At 41.5% G+C, this 16,674-nt stretch overlaps 1 protein-coding gene and 1 pseudogene across 8 annotated transcripts in view; one reads left to right on the top strand and one right to left on the bottom strand.

Moving 5' to 3' along the window:
* The window catches only part of LOC110510264 (kelch-like protein 25), a 37,139-nt gene extending 22,083 nt beyond the window's left edge, over positions 1–15,056 (top strand). For 2 of the 8 annotated variants that reach the window (XR_016489124.1, XR_016489211.1), the window contains exons 3-5: positions 1,123–1,301; positions 1,888–2,176; positions 2,281–3,054. The gene's annotated coding sequence lies outside the window, so the exon portion shown is untranslated. Of the gene's footprint in view, positions 1–1,122; positions 1,302–1,887; positions 2,177–2,280; positions 3,055–7,972; positions 8,052–8,389 lie in introns of those variants that run through there. The other 6 variants (XR_002471574.3, XR_016489212.1, XM_021591764.3 and 3 more) reach the window with 4 other exon arrangements.
* Positions 1–16,674, bottom strand: part of LOC149985440 (uncharacterized) — a 28,152-nt pseudogene that overhangs the window by 2,351 nt on the left and 9,127 nt on the right.

Genomic DNA, 16,674 nt, shown 5'->3' with positions numbered 1-16,674 from the left:
CATACTCTCAAACTTGTGTGATTAGAACACTTATTTAGAACATTGTTTCGAAACGTAATGTCCTAAATGTGACCAGTTTATTTTTGGATGCATGCAATGTTCAGACATCCTCAGAAGCTGTGTCCGCATAACACAATCATCCAAACCGGAAAATGTATGCTACATTATTCTTAGCGTTATCTGAGGAAAGATTGACTTAACACAAGCGGTCATATTTGGGTTGACAAACCATAATATGAATTGGCTAATAGCAATTACTATTTACAATTAATCACATCACGGGTGAGCTCAACATTGATCAAAATAATTAGAAAAATCTAAAATGTCACTTTTTTTTCTTCCCCGTGTCAACTTAAGATAAGACATGAGTTTCGTCTGTTTGCAGTATCCATGTTGAAGAGGGTGTGTCTACAATCATTCCCTTCCCTTCATTCAAAGATGAGTGAACCGTCCCTTCACATGAATTGGTTATAACATCTTTGGTCTGAGATGTTTACGTGACACCCAGAATGCATGATATAATGTCAACAAACATGGTGCCACACGTAGCTGGCGAACAGCTTCGGGTTAGTACAACTGTCAAAGTATTTTACACACATCCATTACAATCTATGCAAGAATTGGAACGCATCATTTTTCACCAGTACTTAAAACTAAATATATTATGCTCCATACATGCATACATTTGGTTATGCTACAGTAGAAACAACATGATATACAGAAAATAAGGCATGCACTTTGATAGGAACAGACATGTCCAAAGTTATTATTCCTCTTAGGAAAACAAAGTCAATGCGAGCGCCAGCCATAAAATGCCTTCTGGAACATATGAACTTTCATGTGCCTTTTTAAACTATGTCATCTCTAAATACAAATAAAATTGTTAAATTACGAGCCTAGTTGGTTTAGCCACAGAAAGACCTTCCCACTAGCCATGATTAGCTGAGATAACAAGTGGGCTGGACATGCTGAGAGATGAGTGTGGATTGGTCTGCAGTGTTGCATCTTGTCTATATAATGAGCTGCTCGTGATGCAGTTTTCGAAAGATATAACTTTAACCACGGAGAACTGCAAATATTTTGCTGCTGCTCTCAATAACATTGCTGCCCTGAATTTATCAGATGCTATCGACAAAGGTCAGTGGGGAAAATTTTCTGGATGACGATCGTGCCATGCAATGCTGACTCTGAAAATTACACGTTTTGAAATCGGTGGAACACAACCGGCCAAACAAGCTGTGTAAACTAAACAGAAACACAGGGGTTGTAGTCTGCCATGAAGCTTTCATCCATGTATACAGGTAAGAATCTAGCTATAGATTCAGACATTATATGTTTCTAATTTTGTTAACATTTTCATTGCAGGCTAAAGCTTGCTGTTAGCTAGCCAGCTGGAGTTTGATGGCTGGCTTGCTAACCAAATAACGTTAGTTTCATTTAACTTTAGCTTGCAATGACAATTGGTTTGTATTGCTAGTAACGTTACTCATTGGATTGGGATTATATTTCATATTTTAGCTAGTTAATGTGACTAAACAAAAGACCCCAAGTTAAAGCTTGCTGTTAACCTCAGCTGATGTTAGCTAGCCACTTAGCTAGCTAACATTAACGTGTGTGTGTGTAACGTTAGTGTAGTTCTCAGAATGCCATTCTGCATTGCTAGTTATAGCCTAATGTTAGCTAGCTAACATTGAACCTATTGGGTTAACTTTAGCTAGCTATGACAATCGGTTTGTATTGCTTGCTGTTAGCTAGCCAGCTGATGTTAGATGGCTGGCTAGCTACAGTAGCTAACATTCCCTGTATGAACTGTGTAGTGATATCTCAGAATGCCATTTCGCATCTATATAATAAGGCTAAAATATTTATCTGGAATATGTCTTTCAGCATCAATCAGTAGAATACGCCTGACTCTAATCCACCAGTCATACAGTTACCAAAACTCACCAAGTTTGCCCCCGACTGGTGCTTCGGCCTTATCAAGTGGCGCTTCAGAAAGACCAGAGTGAACACTGTCTGAGATTTCTAGTGTTGTGAAGGACAGCACTGTGACGGGTCAACATCTCACAGCTGGTTGGACTGGAGGATGGTACGGTGCTGGTGGAAAGCTATGGCTGGCAACAACACCTGACTCCGTACTTCAGGCTGCTGCCACAGAGCAAGCAGAGCACAACAGGTAAAAAATTATTTTCATTAAGATTATTCTTATCAATACTTGGGAGGTGAATTGATCTTGTGCAGGGTTGTGTCTTCTGATTTTTGTTATTCCCTGTTTTACAGCTTCGATGCTCTGGTGCCTGGTGTTGTCACCAAGGAGTTTCCGGGCGGTCGGGAACATGTTTCAGCTTCTGCGCATCCTTCCTCACATAGATAGTCTGCCTATAAAATCACCATCTGGACTGGACACAGCTAGACAAATTTATATTTTTAACAAGATCAGGGAGTTTTGCGACGAAGAAGCCATGGACATCACATGCCCTGCACCAAAGTCAAGGGCAAGACCGAAACAGGCTCTCCAAAATATACATTCTCTTGTTCATGCGTGGTTTGGACGGACCAGTCATCAGCACTATCTGCAGTGCCTCTATTCACATGACTCTCTCCTAACACACACGCCATACGTTGCTGCTAATATTAAATGTTTTTATCCTGCTGCTCACCTACTTTACCCCTGATTGTATACAACTACCTCATCAATCACTGATCGATAGTGTTAATATAAATGTCTATTTCTGATATTGCTACTATGCAAGTAACCATTTGGCTGCACAGTTTACACCGTCTGTAGAGACCACCCACTTAGCAAAATATTGGTATGTGTGGTCGTAACATACCACAACAATATTGTGTGACCGTATCAAGTGTAATTTCAGAAATATTTGGCGCATGCATCTTTATGTACTGTACATGAGTAACTCACTCAGGTTGCATGGCCTTAACTTATGTATGGACTACTGTGAAACAGTTTATAAAGTATGTAAATATACTGGTGTGAAAGAATTTGGGCAGTGGTGTGAAGTATTTTTATTAAAGTACTTTTTTGTGGTACCTGTACACTATACTTTTTTTCTATACTTTTGGGGGCTACTTTTACTTCACTACATTCATAAAGAGAATTATTTTTACTCAATACATTTTCCTTGACACCCAAACTACTTGTTACATTTTGATAGAAATTGTCCAATTCACACCTATCAAGAGAACATCCCTACTACCTCTGATCTGGCCCACTCACTAAACACAAATGCTTTGTTTGTAAATTGTCTTGAGTGTTGACGAGAGCCAGGGGCACACTCCAATAAATTGAATTGTGCCGCCTGGTTTAATATAAGGAATTTGAAGTGATTTATGATTTTACTGACAGTTTAGTTGTTTTTTTTACCACTGAATGTGGCTGGGGTTTATAGCATTTATTTCACATAACCCATCAATTTATACAATTGTGTCTGGGTAAGTGTCTATAATATTTATCTGGACACTGTTTACCTGGATGTGTTCCTTATTGTAGGCTACTATTACCTTTTTAGTCTTAGTCTTTACTACACTACTCACTGTTTTAACACATGACCTCATGTGAATCCTTAAAGAGATGGGTGGGGCTGGTTTAAGAGGGTGTGAACAATGCTGAATGGGTGTAGACAAGCGAGAACTCCCAGTTGGTCCTTTTCTCAAAAGTGAGTTTACAAGTTGATCAACTTTCAAAGCAGAATTACTTGCCCATTGTTCCTAATTGCAGTGTATGATATACCATTTTGTAGCTCTGAGTCTCTACTTTTATTCAATTTCAAATGTTGCTACATAAGACCGATTTGAACTGGTCAGTCACATTTTGGAACAGTGAGTGCATTGAAAGGGTGAAGATATTGTAGAACTAGGTGGGGTTCAGCTGAAACTTGTACTTTGTGGCTGTGGTAACTAGTGACTACCCTCACCCCTTCTATCTTAATAAGGGCTTGTATGTATATTTGATGAAGGTTGGGTTGTCGAGTTTGTATTCATCCTCCTGCTTGCTGGCGGACATAAGTCCCCTCGTGGGAGAGAGAAATCCAAAAGGATAAGTAATAACACTTCCAACTGTAAAACATTTATTCACCAAATTATGTTAATGTTTAAATTATTTCATATTTCCAATGTTGAGTCACTGGTGTTTATCAGCCTGTTGTCAAGCTAGCTAGCACAAGATCCGCGTTGGGGACGATGAAATAACGGAAGCCCATTTTTAATGACTGAAGCGAAGTGGGCGATGGAACTGTTGGACGATGTGAGCGGCGAAAATGGGAGATGGACATAAACAGGGCGGGGCCATAGTTGGGGGAAAGCTGAAATTTATGCAAATACTCCGACATCCTTTTGCTATTGACCAATCAAAGCTCAATATAATTGCCAGATCCTACTGGATTGGCTTATACCTAGCCTGCTTGCTAGCACCAACATGAGGGCGAAGCAAGTGTCGCCATCTGAATTTACGCGTTAAAAAGAATCTCGGACGTATCCGACGTGAAAGCTATGATGAACAACTAAACTAACTAATCAAACAAATTTAATCCAATTTATTCATATAGCCCTTCTTACATCAGCTGATGTCACAAAGTGCTGTACAGAAACCCAGCCAAAAACCCCAAACAGCAAGCAATGTAGAAGCAATGCAGGTGTAGAAGCACGGTAGCTAGGAAGAAACCTAGAGAGGAACCAGGCTATGAGGGGTGGCCAGTCCTCTTCTGGCTGTGCCGGGTGGAGATTATAACAGAATATGGCCAAGATGTTCAAATGTTCATAAATGACCAGCAGGGTCAAATAATAATACTAACAGTGGCTGTCGAGGGTGCAACAGATCAGCACCTCAGGAGTAAATGTCAGTTGGCTTTTCATAGCCGATCATTCAGAGTATCTCCACCGCTCCTGCTGTCTCTAGAGATTTGAAAACAGCAGGTCTGGGACAGGTAGCATGTCCGGTCAGGGTTCCATAGACGCAGGCAGAACAGTTTAAACTGGAGCACCAGCACGGCCAGGTGGACTGGGGACAGCAAGGAGTCATCAGGCCAGGTAGGTCTGAGGCATTGTCCTAGGGCTCAGTTCCTCCGAGAGAGAAAGAAAGAGAGAAAAAGAGTGAGCATACTTAATAAATTTATAGCACGGATTTTGATGATCCTTGGTTGGGATCTGAGCAGATTATTTGTTGCGATCGCAAACGTAATAAAATGGTGGTCCGATAGTCCAGGATTATGAGGGAAAACATTAAGAGCCACAACATTTATTCCAGTTAACAAAACTAGGTCCAAAGTATGACTGGCAGTGAGTAGGTCCGGAGACATTTGGACAAAACCCACTGAGTCGATGATGGCTCCGAAAGCCTTGGAGGGTGTCTGTGAACTTTTCCATGTGAATATTAAAGTCACCAAAAATCGGAATATTATCTGCTATGACTACAAGGTCCGATAGGAATTCAGGGAACTCAGTGAGAAACGCTGTGTATGGCCCAGGAGGCGTGTAAACAGTAGCTATAAAAAGTGATTGAGTAGGCTGCATAGATTTCATGACTAGAAGCTCAAAAGACGAACATTTCAGGGTTTTTTTGTAAATTGAAATTTGCTATCGTAAATGTTAGCAACACCTCTGCCTTTGCGGGATGTGTGGGGGATATGGTCACTACTGTAACCAGAAGGTGAGGCCTCATTTAACACAGTATATTCATCAGGCTTAAGCCATGTTTCAGTCAGGCCAATCACATCAAGATTATGATCAGCCATTAGTTCATTGACTATAACTGCCTTGGAAGTGAGGGATCTAACATTAAGTAGCCCTATTTCGAGATGTGAGGTATCACAATCTCTTTCAATCATCGCAGGAATGGAGAAGGTCTTTATTCCAGTAAAGATTGCTAAGGCGAACACCGCCGTGTTTAGTTTTGCCCAACCTAGGTCGAGGCACAGACAGTCTCAATGGGGATAGCTGAGCTGACTACGCTGACTGTGCTAGTGGCAGACTCCACTAAGCTGTCAGGCTGGCTAACAGCCTGCTGCCTGGCCTGCACCCTATATCATTGTAGAGCTAGGGGAGTTAGAGCCCTGTCTATGTTCGTAGATAAGATGAAAACACCCCTCCAGCTATGATGGAGTCCTTCACTTCTCAACAGGCCAGGCTTGGTCCTGTTTGTGGGTGAGTCCCAGAAAGAGGGCCAATTATCTACAAATTCCATCTTTTGGGAGGGGCAGAAAACAGTTCTCAACCAGCGATTGAGTTGTGAAACTGCTGTAGAGCTTATCACTCCCCCTAACTGGGAGGGGGCCAGAGACAATTACTCAATGCTGACACATCTTTCTAGCTGATTTACATGCTGAAGCTATGTTGCGCTTGGTGACCTGACGGTTTCATCCTAACATCGTTGGTGCCGACTTGGATAACAATAACCCTATTAGAGGTCGACCGATTATGGTTTTTCAATGCCGATACCGATACCGATTATTGGAGGACCAAAGGGGCCGATATCGATTAATCGGTCGATAAAAAATAAAAATTACAACAATACTGAATTAACACTTATTTTAACTTAATATAATACATCAATCAATCTATTTAGCCTCAAGTAGATAATGAAACATGTTCAATTTGGTTAAAATAATGCAAAAACAAAGTGTTGGAGAAGAACGTAAAAGTGCAATATGTACTATGTAAGAAAGCTAACGTTTCAGTTCCTTGCTCAGAACATGAGAACATATGAAAGCTGGTGGTTCCTTTTAACATGAGTCTTCAATATTCCCAGGTAAGAAGTTTTAGGTTGTAGTTATTTTAGGACTATTTCCCTCTATACCATTTGTATTTCATTAACCTTTGACTATTGGATGTTCTTATAGGCACTTTAGTATTGCCAGTGTAACAGTATAGCTTCCGTCCCTCTCCTCGCTCCTCCATGGGCTCAAACCAGCAACACAACGACAACAGCCACCACATCGAAGCAGCGTTACCCATGCAGAGCAAGGGAAACAACCACCCGCTCAGAGCTAGTGAAGTTTGAAACGCTATTAGCGCGCACTAACTAGCCAGCCATTTCACTTCGGTCACACCAGCCTCATCTCAGGAGTTGATAGGTTTGAAGTCATAAACAGCGCAATGCTTGACGCACAACGAAGAGCTGCTGGCAAAACGCATGGAAGTGCTGTTTGAATGAATGTTTACGCGCCTGCTTCTGCCTAGCACCGCTCAGTCAGATACTTAGATACTTGTATGCTTGTATGCTCAGTCAGATTATATGCAACACAGGACACGCTAGATAATATCTAGTAATATCGTCAACCATGTGTAGTTAACTAGTGATTATGATTGATGTTTTTTTATAAGATAAGTTTAATGCTAGCTAGCAACTTACCTTGGCTTACTGCATTTGCGTAACAGGCAGTCTCCTTGTGGAGTGCAACGAGAGAGAGGCAGGTCGTTATTGCGTTGGACTAGTTAACTATAAGGTTGCAAGATTGGTTCCCCTAGCTGACAAGGTGAAAATCTGTCTTTCTGCCCCTGAACGAGGCAGTTAACCCACCGTTCCTAGGCCGTCATTGAAAATAAGAATGTGTTCTTAACTGACTTGCCTAGTTAAATCAAGATTAAATAAAGGTGTAAAAAAAAAAAAAAGGCAAATCGTCGCCCAAAAATACAATTTTCCGAACCACGTCCAGATAAAGCGTCCGGGGTGGAAAAAAATGGAATGAAAAAAGTCGAGCAAGGAGAAAAAAATCAAATATAAACGGTAATTAAAAAATAGAAACCGTGAAGTTGGCAGGTAGCAAAGTAAGGTGAGCAACAAACCGCACAGCAGCACGTAAACAAGTCTACAAGTTGTGACCAGAAATTAACACTAATCGTAGATTCAGTAGTGTTAATTGTGAAGACCCAGACGTTATTTAATTTTTTTATCATGAATTGTCTAATTTGCTAGCCAGCTAAAGACATGTGGCAAATTAGTTTTCCCATTTGTTTTCAGGGACTAAAGAGGGCACCTGATTGGCATTTCACGCAATTGGCTTAGCAGGAGGAAACAGTTATGCTTGACTCGTTTGGAGGTAAGACATTTCAACATCTGATGGAAAAATGTAAATGCAGCCAGTTGTGTTCTGTTCAATCTATGCTTGCTTGCCAGCCAAGTTATTTGTGCATTCTGTTGAGTCTGTTTACCTAACGTTTGCTGACTTTCTCTTACGATATTGTGTTGTACCGTTGGGTTTGTCTTAACTTATCCTCTAATTTTAACTAGTAATTTTACTACTCTTAATGTAAACAACTTGATCAAGTCTATAAATATGCAAAACTTAACAAAACAATTGCACATTAAGAGGTTGTACCAGCACTGAAATTTGAGCAGTGAGGTTAATATCTCCCCTCTTATCTGTGCTTGTTCCAGGTTGAAGGATATCCCACCCTGACACCTTGGCAGATGTAAAGAACTTGAGAACCCCCCAGCCACCAGGACAATCACCATATCCCAGGATTTGTTTCAGGGGTGTGCAACATCAGGGGTGTGCAACATCAATGTTAGATACTTACTGTACTGCTGGAGCTAGAAGCATAAGCATTTCGCTGCACCAGCTATAACATCTGCTAATCTGTGACGTGACCAATAAACTTTTATTTGATTGTCATGCAGATGGTTCAGGTCATTGTAATTTATGACGCTCATTCTAAAATACAGATGTGACTTTTGGGGGATTGCACTGTGTGCAAGTCTTACATTTAGACCACAATTAGTTGATTGAGGTGTTGGTAAAGGGCTGGAACAAAAACCTGTAAACTCCTATGTATAAAAACATTTTAAAAACCTGTGGAATTTTCTAAGCTATTTAAAGGCACAGTCAACTTAGTGCATGTAAACGTCTGACCCACTGGAATTGTGATACAGTGAATTGTAAGTGAAATAATCTGTCTGTTAACAATTGTTGGAAAAATTACTTGTGTCATGCACGAAGTAGATGTCCTAACCGACTTGCCAAAACTATAGTTTGTTAACAAGAAATTTGTGGTTGTTGAAAAACGAGTTAATGACTCCAACCTAAACTTCCAACTTCAACTGTATGTACCCCACACATACAATTATCTGTAGGGTTCCTCAGTCGAGCAGTGAGTATCAAACACAAAGACCAGGGAGGTCTTCCAATGCCTCACAAAGGGCAGCTAAAAATTAATGCAGACATTGAATATCCCTTTTGAGCATGAAGTTATGAATTACACTTTGGATGGTGGATCAATACACCCAGTCACTACAAAGATGCAGGTGTCCTTCCTAACTCAGTTACCGAAGAGGAAGGAAACCAAGAGGAAGGAAAGAGTTAGAGTAAAATTGGCTGTGATATGAAAAAATGGAGGATGGATTAACAACATTGTAATTTCTAAACTATACTAACCGAAATGACAGTGTGAAAAGGAAGCCTGTACAGAATAAAAAATATTCCAAAACATGCATCTAGTTTGAAATTGGGCACTAAAGTAAAAATGCAAAACATGTGGCAAAGAAATTAATTTTATGTTCTGAATACAAAACCTTATGTTTGGGTAAAATCACTGAGTACAACTTTTCATATTTCCAAGCATGGTGGTGGCTTCATCATGTTATGGGTATGCTTGTCATCTGCAGGGTTTTTTATTTTTTTAAATTTAAATAAACCGAGGTAAGCAGGCAAATGATGCATGAAGATGTCGGTTGATCTGCTCTACGACGCACACAAGCTTCAGGGGATTCATCTGAAGGTAACCCAGGACCTGGCTGTAAAAATTGCAAAAAGTGCATATGGGATAAAATTAGCCAAAAATAATGTGACCAAACCTGAGTTTTATTATATCTCTCGGATATAGGACAGACACTTCAAAATCTTGTTCCTTATTATTTATTTATTTTACTGTGTTTTGTTATTTATGAATTATTCAATGCGTTTCTATGGGCTCTAGCAGTAAATCAAATCAAAGTGTATTTGTCACGTGCGCCAAATACAACAGGTTCACCTTACAGTGAAATGCTTACTTACAGGCTCTAACGGTGTGTGGGTAAGTAAAGAAGTAAAACAACAGTAGAAAGACATTTTAAAAAAGAGTAGCAAGGCTATATACAGACACCTGTTAGTCAGGCTTATTGAGGTAGAATGTACATGTAGGTATTGTTAAAGTGACTGTGCATATATGATGAACACAGAGTAGCAGAAGCGTAAAAAGGGGTTGGCGGGTGATGGGACACAATGTAGATAGCCTGGTTAGCCAATGTGCGTGAGCACTGGTTGGTCGGGCCAATTGAGGTAGTATGTACATGAATGTATAGTTAAAGTGACTATGCATATAAGATAAACAGAGTAGTAGCAGAGTAAAAGAGGGGTTGGGGTGGGACACACAATACAAATAGTCAGGGTAAGCATTGGTTACCTGTTCAGGAGTCTTATGGCTTGGGTTAAAAACTGTCGAGAAGCCTTTTTGTCCTAGATTTGGCACTCCGGTACCGCTTGCCATGCGGTAGTAGAGAGAAGAGTCTATGGCTGGGGTCTTTGACAATTTTTAGGGCCTTCCTCTGACACCGCCTGATGTAGAGGTCCTGGATGGCAGGCAGCTTTGCCCCAGTGATGTACTGGGCAGTACGCACTACCCTCTGAAGTGCCTTGCGCTCGCAGGCCGAGCAATTGCCGTACCAGGCAGTGATGCTCTCGATGTTGCAGCTGTAGAACCTTTTGAGGATCTCAGGACCCATGACAAATCTTTTTAGTTTCCTGAGGGGGAATAGGCTTTGTCGTGCCCTCTTCACGACTGTCTTGGTGTGTTTGGACCAATCTAGTTTGTTGTTGATGTGGACACCAAAGAATTTGAAGCTATCAACCTGCTCCACTACAGCCCCGTCGATTAGAATGGGGTCGTGATCGGTGCTCCTTTTCCTGTAGTCCACAATCATCTCCTTAGTCTTGGTTACATTGAGGGATAGGTTGGTATTCTGGCACCACCCGGCCAGGTCTCTGACCTCCTCCCTATAGGCTGTCTCGTCGTTGTCGGTGATCAGGCCTACCACTGTTGTGTCATCAGCAAACTTAATGATAGTGTTGGAGTCATGCCTGGCCATGCAGTCGTGGGTGAACAGGGAGTACAGGAGGGGACTGAGTACGCACACCTGGGGAGCTCCAGTGTTGAGGATCAGCGTGGCAGATGTGTTGCTACCTACCCTCACCACCTGGGGGCGGCCTGTCAGAAAGTCCAGGATCCAGTTGCAGATGGAGGTGTTTAGTCCCAGGATCCTTAGCTTAGTGATGAGCTTTGAGGGTACTATGGTGTTGAACGCTGAGCTATAGTCAATGAGCAGCATCCTCACATAGGTGTTCCTTTTGTCCAGGTGGGAAAGGTCAGTGTGGAGTGCAATAGAGTTTGCATCATCTGTGGATCTGTTTGGGCGGTATGCAAATTGGAGTGGGTCTAGGGTTTCAGGGATAATGGTGTTTATGTGAGCCATTACCAGCATTTCAAAGCACTTCATGGCTACGGAGGTGAGTGCTATGGGTCTGTAGTCATTTAGGCAGGTTGCCTTTGTGTTCTTGGGCATAGGGACTATGGTGGTCTGCTTGAAGCATGTTACAGACTCAATCAGGGACATGTTGAAAATGTCAGTGAAGAAACCTGCCAGTTGGTCAGCACATGCCCGGAGCACACGTCCTGGTAATCTGTCATGCCCTGCAGCCTTGTGTATGTTGACCTGTTTAAAGGTCTTACTCACATCGGCTACGGAGAGAGTGATCACACAGTCGTCCTGAACAGCTGATGCTCTCATGCATGCCTCAGCGTTGCTTGCCTCGAAGCAAGCATAGAAGTGATTTAGCTCGTCTGGTAGGCTCGTGTCACTGGGCAGCTCGCAGCTGTGCTTCCCTTTGTAGTCTGTAAAAGTTTGCAAGCCCTGCCACATCCGACGAGCGTCAGAGCCGGTGAAGTATGATTCAATCTTAGCCCTATATTGACGCTTTGCCTGTTTGATGGTTCGTCGCAGGGCATAGCGGGATTTCTTGTAAGCTTCCGGGTTAGAGTCCCGCACCTTGAAGCGGCAGCTCTACCCTTTAGCTTAGTGTGAATGTTGCCTGTTATCCATGGCTTCTGGTTGGGATATGTACGTACAGTCACTGTGGGGACAATGTTCTCAATGCACTTATTGATAAAGCCAGTGACTGATGTGGTGTATTCCTCAATGTCATCGGAAGAATCCCGGAACATGCTCTAGTCTGTGATAGCAAAGCAGTCCTGTAGTTTAGCATCTGCTTCATCTGACCATTTTTTTTATAGGCCGAGTCACTGATGCATCCTGCTTTCATTTTTGCTTGTAAGCGGGATTCAGGAGGATAGAGTTGTGGTCGGATTTACCAACTGGAGGGCGAGGGAGAGCTTTGTACACGTCTCTGTGTGTGGAGTACAGGTGATCTATAATTTTTTCCCTCTGGTTGCACATTTAACATGTTGATAGAGATTTGGTAGAACTGATTTAAGTTTCCCTGCATTAAAGTCTCCGGCCACTAGGAGTGCCGCCTCTGGGTGAGTGGTTTCCTGTTTGCTTATTTCCTTATACAGCTGACTGAGTGCGGTCTTAGTGCCAGCATCTGTCTGTGGTGGTAAATTAACAGCCACGAAAAGTATAGTGGAAAACTCTCTAGGCAAGTAGTGTGGCCTGCAGTTTATCACAATATACTCAACTTCTGGCGAGCAAAATCTAGAGACTTCCTTAGATTTCGTGCACCAGCTGTTGTTTACAAATATGCACAGACCTCCCCCCCTCGTCTTACTGCTGTTCTATCCTGCCGGTGCAGAGTGTATCCTTCTAGCTGAATATCCATGTCGTCATTCAGCCACAATTCCGTGAAGCATAGGATATTACAGTTTTTTTAAGGCTATATTCAATGTTAAATGGTTTTTTTGATACCTACATAGGTCCTAAAAATGTGTAAATCAAATGGCTAAATGATACATTTTATGACCAACTTATAACTTATAATTCCATACGTTAGCTTAGTAGATATTGTGATCTAAGGACTTAAACCTACAGGGGGTTTAATTGCACATACAGAACTAACATTAACAATATGCATGCCAGTCATTCCTGCTTTATTTGACCTTTATTTAACTAGGCAAGTCAGTTAAGAGAGATGAACTGCTTCTCCTAGTTTTTATGAGAAATATTACTGTGATGAAAATTCCAGATTGTCTGCATAATCAACACACAGTATTTAGTATACAGAGCAATGATCGCATGGAACTCCCTTCCATCTCCAATTACTCAAGCAAAATTACCATTAAAAATGTATAAAACATCTCATGGCACAATAGGGACTGAAATTATGCACACACTAACAGTCTACACATTCTTTAGTTGTATTGTTTGTATATCGTTGTATTTTACATTTGTGTGACCGTTCTTGTCTATCAGTGTATCTGTGGAAGAATAGCTGCTGCTTCGGCAAAATCTAATGGGGATCTGAATAAACCAATAAGTTGAGTTGATGTCTTGAGTCTGTATTCCTCATTGGCGCTGTTTTGTCTATTTCAGTGTTTTGCCTCTGAGACATGAGACTTTGGTTTCACTGTGTATCCATCCGCCTCTCTGTTCACAGGTGTCACATGTTTCCGGCCATAGTGACTAGCAGAGGCTTGCCTGCCTGTAGACCAACGAGATGTGTCAAGCGAGTGAAGGGTTTGGTTCCGCCAGGGTCGCCCAGCTATAGCTGTTACGCCAAACACCCCCTTGGAGGTAAAGACTGTTCCAGATTATCTGAGGGGTCTAACGGCAGAACACAAGGTCCTCCAAGAGGGATGCCATTTGCTGGATCTTCTCCCTCACATAACAAGGATACATCCATACCATGCTTCCTAACAGTCTTATTCATGACCATGGAGAGAAACAGACCCTTTATAGACAGACAACCGATTTGGGTATTATTGCTCAGTATTTCTAATTTTATTATTTGAGGGATCCCCTATTAGATCCTCCCAGCTTTGAACCCAGGCGATGTAGTCTTAAGGGGTGATTGTTTTTTTTAAATGACAATTAATTAACTACAGTAAGCAGGAACACTATCCCTTCCATCATAAAATGTGGTGCTGTTTGTTAGCTCTTTGCTGTAGGCTCTCAGCACACACTGTTAATGAGCCTCAGCAGACACTCAGATCCAACAAGCAGCCCTACACTACATTGCAAGTCAACTCTTTAAAACAATGAGATACTGTATATCAAAGAAACACAATACGTATCATCTAACTTTCAGGGGAAGTACATGTTAAAGTATAAGCAGTTGTACTGTATTTACTTTGTATCTATGAATTCAGCCTGGGACTCCTGTCAACACCACAGCACAATTTGCTATTGTTGACCTCTTATCATTGAAGCATTTCTTGAAGGTATGAAACGATACCCATTACTCACTGGTTTAATCAAGATTGTTTCCATGTCATTTCAACCCCCAAATTAAATGTGATTACATTGGAAACATGGAAAACTGATTTGGATTAGCAAAAAGTAATCAACGTAGGGGAATTGTCTTTTTTTCCACCCACCTTTTAACCTAAATCCAATGGACATGGTGACATTTCTTGTTGATTTCAAGTTTAATTCACATTTGTTGACAACTCAACAAAATTTAAAATCAAAACTAGATGTTGAAATTGCATCTGTACCCACTGGGTACATTGTGGTTGATGTGTGTTTTATTTATACAACCTTGGCACTATCCATTTGATAATATGTCAATGAGGGTACTAAGCTTTGATATTGGGATTTTTTTTTCCAGGGGTGAATTTGGTTTATATCTGGAGTTTATTTGTGGAATGATAGCCGCCCAGAAGCTACAACCTTTTTCTTCAGAAGCCCCGTAGGAGGGGGGATTTTTTTGTTTAATTGATAAAGACTCACTTTTAAACTACAGTTACTTTTCCATGTGGGGGGTGCCTTCAAGGACTGTAATAAGGACTGTAATAAGGCCTCCTTGTGAACTGAATTCCTTGTGCCTAATACTGGTAGAAAGGTTTGTCATAAATTCACTCTGTTAAAGTGTTTGAATAAATTACTTTTTAATTCACATTGACTACTGGTTGGTTCCATAAGTACAGGGACGGGGATGAATTGAGTGCCTCAGCCTGCCGTCCTGATTTGTCACACCTCTAATGCAGACATTCCAGAGGGCTTTGAAGTAGACAAAATCATTTTATGATCGTAATTAGAGATAGATTAAGAGCAGTGGGGATTTATTCCGGAATTTCATCCTTTTTCTGATGTGGTTAGTCTGATGAGAACGTTAATAGAAGAGGTAATAGGCACAGCTAAGTCAGCCTAGTAGTAGAAGTAGTCGAAGGAGGTGTCCACTTCACTGGCTGTAGCAACAACAATGCAATAAATATGTTCTCTTGAAAGCTAAGATTCATTATTTAATGCAAGGTTTTTTGGAAGCACAGTTCGGTCGATATTTTTTATTTTACTTTAGGATTCAAAACACTTACTCTTGCAGTATGCTGCATCAAATTACCCATTCTGTATTTTCACTTGTATATAGAATCCCTCCTTCATGAGCACCAATATAAAGACCCTAAAGCTAGCCTAGTGAAGGCAACAGTAACAATAAACCTCGCTCTGCTGAATATGTTGTCTGCCTAAATCAATTATTTAGATTTCTATTTATAACTGTTTGCCTTGCAACCCTCTCTTTCCCGGGATACAAGGGTCTTATCCTGTAACGTTTGCTCTGCTACAGCGAGAAGCTATTAGCATGACCCATTAGGCTGGGAGTGACAGGTGTGGAAGCGGACCACAACAGAGATATTTCCAGCTCAGTCCTGGCCCCTCAGGGAAAATAAATGCAAACTGTAGATTTCACAGATAATTTTTTTTAGCTGAAAGGAAAGTTTAAAAACAGAAGTATTGTCCCCGGCCACTTTTTAAGTAGTGGAAATGGGAATATTCGATCTAGATGTCCACTCATCCTTATACCCATCCAAATAATAACACCAACCCACTCACCAATCTCTCAACCTGACACTCAGAGTGACAGTATGTCCACAAGGTTGTTGCAACTCTGTTTTTAGCTCATTACATACACATTTACCCTCACCTCTAATCTGCCTGTGTGGCTGTCAGCCCAGAAGCTTTAGGAGGAGTTCCAAAGGCAGCCAATGAAGGGCACAGGCAGGCATCGCCAGGCAGCGTAGCAAGTCCTCTGGGCAGGTGGAAGGTGAGTCTTCTGCCAGGAGACGATCCCACCTGCCTCTTAGCCGTCTGGACAGACCACCTGCTGCCCTTCATCATCGCTGATATCCAATATCATCCAAGATCACCCTCCCTCCAACACATACTTTAATGCCCTTAGGGTTTTAGAAGAGAAAGCAAATATCACATTCCTTTTTCATTTATTAATTTATGTGTACAAGGATGTGGGCTTGTCCTGCATGTTAGATTGGGATGGCACTGTTCATAAAACTAGTTGATTTTCCATGTAATCAATTCCCACTATATGCTGTTTTCCATCCTGAGATGGTGGCACTCTGCACCAGGACGTCCCTTGTAACCCCCACACAAATTGACTCCTGACTACAGGTGTTACCATATAATAAAGTACTATACCTAACTACTTTCAGGCTGCATACTTCCAAACTGCTACATGAAATGGTCTGTGTATAGCCCTAATAGCATGTTAGCATTCACAG

Source organism: Oncorhynchus mykiss, chromosome 1, assembly GCF_057628025.1.
Source record: "Oncorhynchus mykiss isolate SJ-2025 chromosome 1, ASM5762802v1, whole genome shotgun sequence".
NCBI lineage: Eukaryota > Metazoa > Chordata > Actinopteri > Salmoniformes > Salmonidae > Oncorhynchus > Oncorhynchus mykiss.
The sequence above is the reverse complement of the archived record's forward strand: the minus strand, read 5'-3'. Positions and strand labels throughout refer to the sequence as shown.